Source organism: Dermacentor albipictus, unplaced genomic scaffold (assembly GCF_038994185.2).
Source record: "Dermacentor albipictus isolate Rhodes 1998 colony unplaced genomic scaffold, USDA_Dalb.pri_finalv2 scaffold_543, whole genome shotgun sequence".
Classification (NCBI taxonomy): domain Eukaryota; kingdom Metazoa; phylum Arthropoda; class Arachnida; order Ixodida; family Ixodidae; genus Dermacentor; species Dermacentor albipictus.
The window spans coordinates 10001-19502 of NW_027226097.1; the positions used below are offsets into that span (position 1 = coordinate 10001).

The 9502-nt window shown below is 58.4% G+C and overlaps 3 non-coding genes across 3 annotated transcripts; 1 reads left to right on the forward strand and 2 right to left on the reverse strand.

Moving 5' to 3' along the window:
* Positions 1-687: 687 nt before the first annotated feature.
* Positions 688-840, reverse strand: LOC139054046 (5.8S ribosomal RNA). The gene has a single exon (XR_011510989.1). It is a non-coding gene; the product is annotated as a 5.8S ribosomal RNA (ribosomal RNA).
* Positions 841-2077: 1237 nt separating this feature from the next.
* Positions 2078-3892, reverse strand: LOC139054049 (small subunit ribosomal RNA). Its single transcript, XR_011510992.1, has one exon. It is a non-coding gene; the product is annotated as a small subunit ribosomal RNA (ribosomal RNA).
* A 5356-nt stretch (positions 3893-9248) lies between these two features.
* On the forward strand, positions 9249-9440 carry LOC139054048 (U2 spliceosomal RNA). The gene has a single exon (XR_011510991.1). It is a non-coding gene; the product is annotated as a U2 spliceosomal RNA (small nuclear RNA).
* The last annotated feature ends 62 nt before the right edge of the window (positions 9441-9502 follow it).

The following is a 9502-nucleotide window of genomic DNA, read 5'->3' on the forward strand; positions in this document are numbered from 1 at the left end:
GTCTCGTGTAGCGTCGCCCCTGCCCCAACTGGAGTGGCCCAGTCTTAAGGGGACAGAGACTGCGAAGCACTTGGACCGACGGCGGACTACGACGGAACGCTTCAGCTCGGCCAACGCTCTCGAGGGAGACATTTTCCGTCTCGCGGCAATTCTCCGCCGTGCCGTGCTCTTCTCGCTCGCAGACGGCGCTCTCGCGTCGAACCGCTTTCGGGGGCCACCCTTCTCCTCCCCGCTCCTCGCACGAATCTGCCGATTCCCATTCGTGCGACGAAGCCCGGAAGGGCGCCCACACAGCTGCGGTGACGTGAGCGAGCGACCAGCTCTGGAGCTCGACGTACTCCGAAGGCAAACAACGCAAATTGCGATCGCTTCCGACTCTCTCGCAAAGGTGCGCGCTACAAGGCAACAGACGTTCGCGCCTCGAGCTTGGACCGCTCTTTCCCTGCAGGTATCCGACTCCATCCTGCGGCGGTCTTGCCAGAGGCGCGCACTCGTCACGCTGCAGTAGTAATGCCTCGTTTCCGTCTCTTCGAAGATTTGGCACGACGGCTCGCCACCGTCTCCTTCTCGTGAGGTTGCTGGCGCGTGGCTTCAGCGCTCAACGTACTGTCCATGATGCCGACGCGGTCAAAACGAGTCGACGGACGCACGTTCCCTGTGCGCCGAAGGCTCTCTTGATATGTGATCCGACCCTCAGACAGACGAAGCCAAGGGAAGACCCAAGGCCGCAATGTGCGTTCAAAGAATCAGTGCTCAGTGTGTCCTGCAATTCACACCAAGTCTCGCAGCTGGCTGCGTTCTTCATCGACCCGAGAACCGAGTGATCCACCGCTTAGAGTCGTGAAAAATAGTTTGTTCAATTCAGTACAGTACAACCAGTGTTTCAGGCACGTGGCGTCTCCCTGTGTGTGGTTTCGAAGAGCGCCTTTCGGCGTGCGCTACTCCTGTTTCGCTCTTTCGTTCGGCGGTCACGCGTTTCCGCATGACCGCTGCTGATCCAACAGCCTACTCGAGACGAAAGACAAGAGCTTGGCGCGCGCGTACTCGCGCAGCTCTCCAAAGCCACTCGGCCAGTGCCAGGGACGGCTCTCTGCGCCGGAGCCACAACAAGTCTACTTGAGGCGGAAGACGAAGCCAGCAAGGGCCTGGCCGCAAGTGCGTTCGAATACGGGATTACAGTCCCTCGTCTGTCCGTACTTCCTCTTTCGACGTGCGGCGCCTTCCCAAAGCGCACAAGTCCGCAAACCGCAGAACGCTTCCGACGTAGCAAAGCCGCGTTTCCTTCGGTACTTCGCAGCAACGCCGCCTTTCCCTCGGCGGCGGGCAAATAGCCTGCAGACGTCGTCGCATTGAACCGCGAACTCGACACCTCGCGCGTCACGAGCGGGAGCCGACCGGCAGCCTCCGGCCCTTTCGGGCGCGGTGGAATTTGCCGCGGAGGACGGGAGAGTGCTTTAGGCCACGGTTCCTTCCGTACTTGGCAGCCGCACCCTCAATACCGCCGGTTCCATGACCGACCGAGCGCCGCACCGTTCCTTTAGTACTTGGGCAGCAACAAAGTCGGGTCGTTACTCCACACTCGCCGCAGGAAGCGACCGGCAGCCGCCAGCCTTTTCAGACTCGGCAGCGTTTGCCGCGGAGGACGGGAGAGCGCTCGCACCACGGTTCCGTGTGTACTAAGCGGCAGCGGCATTAGCTCTCGACCGTCAGTTCCTTGACCGACCGCACGCTTCGCCGTTCCCCTCGTACTGGGCAAGAGCAGCAGGTCGGGTCGTCTTACTCCCATTCCGCGCAAGAGTGCCGAGGCGGACTTCAGAAAGCCCACCCAACAGTGTGCGTTACGCCGTTTCTACCCGCGGGCGCGGCCAAGCCAACCGTCCAAGGTTGCAGCCGGCGTCCACTGGGCGCAACAAATTTGGCACGGGGCGCCCTTCGAAATTCGGGCAATCCCCGGCATGTTCGGGTATAGCCGTCCCCGCGTCCAAGCGGGGCCAGCGGCGGAAAGCGTCGGGCGCAGCGAGCTGCTTCACCCACACGGGGTAGAAACAATGGCGCTCGTCACCCTCGAACAATCCGGTAATGATCCTTCCGCAGGTTCACCTACGGAAACCTTGTTACGACTTTTACTTCCTCTAAATGATCAAGTTTGGTCATCTTTCCAACAGACCGGCGCAACCGAAAGGCCGCGCCGGACATCGGTCCGAAGACCTCACTAAATCATTCAATCGGTAGTAGCGACGGGCGGTGTGTACAAAGGGCAGGGACGTAATCAACGCGAGCTTATGACTCGCGCTTACTGGGAATTCCTCGTTCAAGGGGAACAATTGCAAGCCCCTATCCCAATCACGAAAGAAGTTCCACGGGTTACCCAGTCTTTTCAGACAGGGATAAAGACACGCTGCTTCCTTCAGTGTAGCGCGCGTGCGGCCCCGGACATCTAAGGGCATCACAGACCTGTTATTGCTCTGTTTCGTGCGGCTAGGAGCCGCTTGTCCCTCTAAGAAGGTTGTAAGGTGCTGGGAACCCCGCACCTATTTAATAGGCTAGAGTCTCGTTCGTTATCGGAATTAACCAGACAAATCGCTCCACCAACTAAGAACGGCCATGCACCACCATCCACCGAATCAAGAAAGAGCTCTCAATCTGTCAATCCTCCCAGTGTCCGGGCCGGGTAAGTTTTCCCGTGTTGAGTCAAATTAAGCCGCAGGCTCCACTCCTGGTGGTGCCCTTCCGTCAATTCCTTTAAGTTTCAGCTTTGCAACCATACTTCCCCCGGAACCCAAACACTTTGGTTTCCCGGAAGCTGCCCGCCGAGTCATTTGAGTAACTCAGGCGGATCGCTGGTTGGCATCGTTTATGGTCAGAACTAGGGCGGTATCTGATCGCCTTCGAACCTCTGACTTTCGTTCTTGATCAAAGAAAACATTCTTGGCAAATGCTTTCGCAGTAGTTCGTCTTGCGACGGTCCAAGAATTTCACCTCTAGCGCCGCAATACGAATGCCCCCGTCTGTCCCTCTTAATCATTACCTCGTATTCCAAAAACCAACAGAACAGAAACGAGGTCTTGTTCTATTATTCCATGCAAGTTTATTCAGGCGACTCGCCTGCGTTGAGCACTCTAATTTTTTCAAAGTAAAAGCACCGGCCTTCTCGAGGCACACAATGAAGTGCACCAAGAAAGGACCGGCATGATGTTCAGTCCGAGCCGTCGCATCGGGTAGATGCACTACTCGTCTGGAACTGAGATCCAACTACGAGCTTTTTAACCGCAGCAGCTTTAGTATACGCTATTGGAGCTGGAATTACCGCGGCTGCTGGCACCAGACTTGCCCTCCAATTGATCCTCGTTAAAGGATTTAGAGTGTACTCATTTCAATTACGGGGCCTCAAAAGAGTCCCGTATTGTTATTTTTCGTCACTACCTCCCCGTGCCGGGAGTGGGTAATTTGCGCGCCTGCTGCCTTCCTTGGATGTGGTAGCCGTTTCTCAGGCTCCCTCTCCGGAATCGAACCCTGATTCTCCGTTACCCGTAACAACCATGGTAAGCAAGTAACCTACCATCGAAAGTTGATAAGGCAGACACTTGAAAGAAACGTCGCCGGCTCGTGGCCATGCGATCAGCACAAAGTTATCCAGAGTCACCACACAATACGGGCCGAAACCCGATCGATCTTGGTCTAATAAAAGCACCCGTCGCCCAAAGGGCTTCAGGCTCACTGCATGTATTAGCTCTAGAATTGCCACAGTTATCCAAGTAGGAAGAAACGATCTAAGGAACCATAACTGATTTAATGAGCCATTCGCGGTTTCGCCTTATTTCGGCATGTACTTAGACATGCATGGCTTAATCTTTGAGACAAGCATATGATTACTGGCAGGATCAACCAGGTAATCGTTCAACTGCGCGTCCCGCCTGTCAAGCAGGCCGGACGCCGTTTTTGCGATGCCGAGGCCACCTTCAGGCGCCCCAGCACGCTTCGTTCTTGCAAAGAGTAGCACTTTGCACAGTCCGAGACGACGGCGTTCGAGCTCGCTACGGCGCCCTCCCCGAAGGGCCGGGTATCGCCACGCGGCAAGAAGCACGCAACATTCTCGATAGACTGGTTGTGTCGACTCGATCACGGCTTGCGGTTTCTCTTGAGCCCGCAGCACAGGTGGACCGACCGACACTTGCAACGTAGCCGAGACGGCAAAGCCGCCAGGCGACGGGTCACGCCCGCGCCTTCGGCGCTTTCGCATTTGACTCGTCCGAGGACGATGCGGAACACAACTCGATATCGTGGAGAAAGCGTCGTCCGACAACCAGCCCCTAACGCATCAAGCGGATGAGGCTGCAGACGTCAGCTGTGGGATCCACGGGAGCGATACCGGGGACACGCTTGACGGGCACGAAGCCCGCCGCATATCAAACACCCAGGTCGCTTTTGGGGGCGACTGCTCTCTGGGACCCCCATATAATAGCAGCGATAAGTTCCCAAATCTCCATGGGGCCGTACTCGTGCCACTTTCGACGAGCGTTTGGCGAAAATCGTGCCGCCTCGCAGCGCCGCGAGCGAGATGGAAAGCTTACGTCGGCAGCGCAATGCCGAAGTCGTGAAAGCGCAGCGCGTCGACCGAATGCGCGAACGGCAATCTCTCGCCTATGGACAGCGCGGTTTCCAGAACAATCGCCTTTCTGTGCCCCTACGGGGCCGCACGCTAGCGCGGCCCTTTCGCCGTTTCCGAGCACGAGTGCGACCGGCGCGGGCGGCGTGCTCGACACCCCGGCTGACGCCGTTTCGGACTTTGTCTCTTCGCGCGCTCGCGCCAACGCCGCGGCAAAACGACGACCTCTGCGCGGTTCTTTCCCGGTTCCCGGCGTGCTATAGTGCAGCCAGCCGGACGGTGGCGACGACTCAGTCGCGGCCGTGCGGTGGCTTGTACGCCAAAGTTGCGTGACGGGCGTCGAGCTCCCGCCGCGGCCCGGCTCAGGTGGTTTCGGACTTCTGTCTCTTCCGAGCGCTCGCGTCGTCGTGGGCACGATTCTCGAGTGCGGAGCGGTGCGCGGACACCACCACGAACACGCGCAAGCCGAAAACGGCACTACGGTACAACGTCGGCCAGGGCGGTACGGCCCCCTTATATGAGCAGCGATAAGTGACCAGATCTCCACGGGGCCGTACTCGTGCGACAAGGCGGCGTACTGCGCCGAGCCGAGCGCCAATATTTGGCCTTGGCACGGCCGATTTGAGCTCTCGCGATCGCCGCGGTACCGCCGCTCACCGATTCAAGGCACGCTAGCGCGGCCCCTTCGCCATTTTTCGAGTAAGAGTGCGAAAAGCGCGCGCGGCGTGCTCGTCGCCCCGGCTGACGTAGTCTCGGACTTAGTCTCGCTCACGCCGCCCCGGCTGACGTCGTCTCGGACTTAGTCGCGCTCACACCGCCCCGGCTCACGTGGTTTCGGACTTCCGTCTCTTCCGAGCGCTCGCGTCGTCGTGGGCACGATTCTCGAGTGCGGAGCGGTGCGCGGACACCACCACGAACACGCGCAAGCCGAAAATGGCACTACGGTACAACGTCGGCCAGGGCGGTACGGCCCCCTTATATGAGCAGCGATAAGTGACCAGATCTCCACGGGGCCGTACTCGTGCGACAAGGCGGCGTACTGCGCCGAGCCGAGCGCCAATATTTGGCCTTGGCACGGCCGATTTGAGCTCTCGCGATCGCCGCGGTACCGCCGCTCACCGATTCAAGGCACGCTAGCGCGGCCCCTTCGCCATTTTTCGAGTAAGAGTGCGAAAAGCGCGCGCGGCGTGCTCGTCGCCCCGGCTGACGTAGTCTCGGACTTAGTCTCGCTCACGCCGCCCCGGCTGACGTCGTCTCGGACTTAGTCGCGCTCACACCGCCCCGGCTCACGTGGTTTCGGACTTTCGTCTCTTCCGAGCGCTCGCGTCGTCGTGGGCACGATTCTCGAGTGCGGAGCGGTGCGCGGACACCACCACGAACACGCGCAAGCCGAAAACGGCACTACGGTACAACGTCGGCCAGGGCGGTACGGCCCCTTATAAGAGCAGCGATAAGTGACCAGACCTCCACGGGGCCGTACTCGTGCGACAAGGCGGCGTACTGCGCCGAGCCGAGCGCCAATATTTGGCTTTGGCACGGCCGATTTGAGCTCTCGCGATCGCCGCGGTACCGCCGCTCACCGATTCAAGGCACGCTAGCGCGGCCCCTTCGCCATTTTTCGAGTAAGAGTGGGAAAAGCGCGCGCGGCGTGCTCGACGCCCCGGCTGACGTCGTCTCGGACTTGGTCGACGCCCCGGCTGACGTAGTCTCGGACTTAGTCTCGCTCACGCCGCCCCGGCTGACGTCGTCTCGGACTTAGTCGCGCTCACACCGCCCCGGCTCACGTGGTTTCGGACTTTCGTCTCTTCCGAGCGCTCGCGTCGTCGTGGGCACGATTCTCGAGTGCGGAGCGGTGCGCGGACACCACCACGAACACGCGCAAGCCGAAAACGGCACTACGGTACAACGTCGGCCAGGGCGGTACGGCCCCTTATAAGAGCAGCGATAAGTGACCAGACCTCCACGGGGCCGTACTCGTGCGACAAGGCGGCGTACTGCGCCGAGCCGAGCGCCAATATTTGGCTTTGGCACGGCCGATTTGAGCTCTCGCGATCGCCGCGGTACCGCCGCTCACCGATTCAAGGCACGCTAGCGCGGCCCCTTCGCCATTTTTCGAGTAAGAGTGGGAAAAGCGCGCGCGGCGTGCTCGACGCCCCGGCTGACGTCGTCTCGGACTTGGTCGACGCCCCGGCTGACGTAGTCTCGGACTTAGTCTCGCTCACGCCGCCCCGGCTGACGTCGTCTCGGACTTAGTCGCGCTCACACCGCCCCGGCTCACGTGGTTTCGGACTTGCGTCTCTTCCGAGCGCTCGCGTCGTCGTGGGCACGATTCTCGAGTGCGGAGCGGTGCGCGGACACCACCACGAACACGCGCAAGCCGAAAACGGCACTACGGTACAACGTCGGCCAGGGCGGTACGGCCCCTTATAAGAGCAGCGATAAGTGACCAGACCTCCACGGGGCCGTACTCGTGCGACAAGGCGGCGTACTGCGCCGAGCCGAGCGCCAATATTTGGCCTTGGCACGGCCGATTTGAGCTCTCGCGATCGCCGCGGTACCGCCGCTCACCGATTCAAGGCACGCTAGCGCGGCCCCTTCGCCATTTTTCGAGTAAGAGTGGGAAAAGCGACCGCGGCGTGCTCGACGCCCCGGCTGACGTCGTCTCGGACTTAGTCGACGCCCCGGCTGACGTAGTCTCGGACTTGGTCTCGCTCACGCCGCCCCGGCTGACGTAGTCTCGGACTTGGTCTCGCTCACGCCGCCCCGGCTGACGTCGTCTCGGACTTAGTCGCGCTCACACCGCCCCGGCTCACGTGGCTTCGGACTTGGTCTCTTCGAGCGCTCGCAGCCAGGTCGGGGCCGACGCCGACGTCTGCGTGGGGCTTCAACGATTCCCGGCGCGACGCAATGCAACTGCGCGCAGGATGCCAGCGACTCCGCCGTGGCCGTGCGGCGGTGTACACGCAGAAGTTTCGTGAAGGGGTATCGAGCTCCCGCCGCCCCGGCGGACGTGGTTTCGGACTTTAGCGCTCGCAGCGATCTCGCGGCGATCGCTGACGTCTGCGCGGTTTCAGGTGTGCTACGATGCAGCAGTCTGCCGCACGACAATTTACGGAAGCGAGTGCATTCCGCCCCGGCGGACGCGGCAGCGGACTTTGTGCCTGCGGGAGTGCTCTTGTTGCTGTAAAATTTGAACGGGTGCAGCTGCGCGAAGCAAGTGTACACATTTTCTCTCTCTCTCTCTCTCTCTGCCTCTGAGGCGACTGTAATTTTAATTTAAATGCAATTGGAGGCGGGAGCAACCTGATGAGAGTAGGCGGACTTCGGCACACCTTGTAGTTTAGAAATTGTTTTCAAGCTTTGAGGACATACACAATCGCGCCATCTGCTTTCCCCGTCTCTTTGGCACTTCATAGTGTGTGCAGCATGCTCTGCATTCCAAAGAAACGCGCCTGTTTCTCCCCCTCTCTCACGTTCTTCTTGTCTTTCTTGCTGCTCTTGTGAGAAGTTGCTATGCTCTTTACTCGCTGTAAAATAGAATGCTTGCGCGAGCCAACAACTTGCGTGTCTTTCTTTTTTTTTGTTGTTGTTGTTTTTTTCTCTCTTCCCAAGACGTTTCTGCCATTATTCACTAGCTCTCGTTCTTAGTATGCAACGGAGCGTTAGCTCGCGCCATCTACCTTTCTTTCTGTATGGCGAAGGCCGTAGGTTTTCCTAGTTCCGCACACAGATGGCGCGGATGCGTTTTCGCGCCAGTTTCGAACGACCTCGCTGTACACATGTTTCTCATTTAAAAGTTTCAAAGGGGCTTGCGAAAGGGCGTGGTCCTTTTTTCTTGCGCAAGGCTGAGCTTTCCAGCTGTGCTTAAGCTATGCTAGCATGTGTGCGTATGTGTGTGTGTGTGTGTGTGTGTGTGTGTGTGTGTGTGTGCGTGCGCGCGCGCGCGTGCGTGCGCGTGCATATGTGTGCGTGTGTGTGTATACACGCACACGGTAAAGATGATGGGGTAGCGCTATTTCTTTCTTTCTTTCTTTCTTTTTTAACAACACCTGTGCTCCACATGGCGATCTTCCTGCCCTCTATGTTTCCGGTTGGAAGGAGTGCGCAGCCTTTTCTATATTTATTTATTTTTTTTTTTTCATTCTCTTTCATTCGTACATGAGGCGCGCTACCTAATTCTAGCGGTCGAATCGACACGTTGCAATCCGTCCCGGCCTGTGCCGTATGAAAACTTTCAGTGGGCCTTGCGGTAAATAAAAGGAAATGAGGGAAATGCGCGTAGTGTATTACACTTGCGCACGGGCTTGAAACGAAGGCCTCAAAGAAAGCCGCCTTGAGCGGTCGCATTCAGACGGAAGTAAGCATTCCCCTTGCGCGTGTTTTCCGCTCGCCTGTTCCGTTTTCTACGAGGTTGCCTTCGTTGGTTTTGCCTTGCGAACAAGCTTGCGCTCGGGTCTCGTTTCTACGCGACGGCGTTTCGTTAACAGTGAAAGACTGAGGCGTCGCGAGTTGATTCGCGAGATAGAGAGCATAGAGTCTCTAGACGGGCTGGGTTTTATAAGATTGCCCACGCTGTTGCTGAGGTTACCAATGTCGCCAGGGCACCCACAAGGCAGTGGTACAATGGAGTGAAGTGAAAGACATCGCTTCTCGGCCTTTTGGCTAAGATCAAAGTGTAGTATCTGTTCTTATCAGCTTAATATCTGATACGGGTTCTATATGGACCCACGATATTAAACCTATTTTTGGAAGTTGGCGGAGTGCTTGAAGCCTGCTTCACCTCCGCCGCAGGTCGGCCCGGTATTGCACTACCTCCGGGATCGGCCCCCGCTCACTTAGGTGAGACTTCATTCAATCAAAATGAAGAACACAAGCTCGAAGCGAGCACTCACGTGA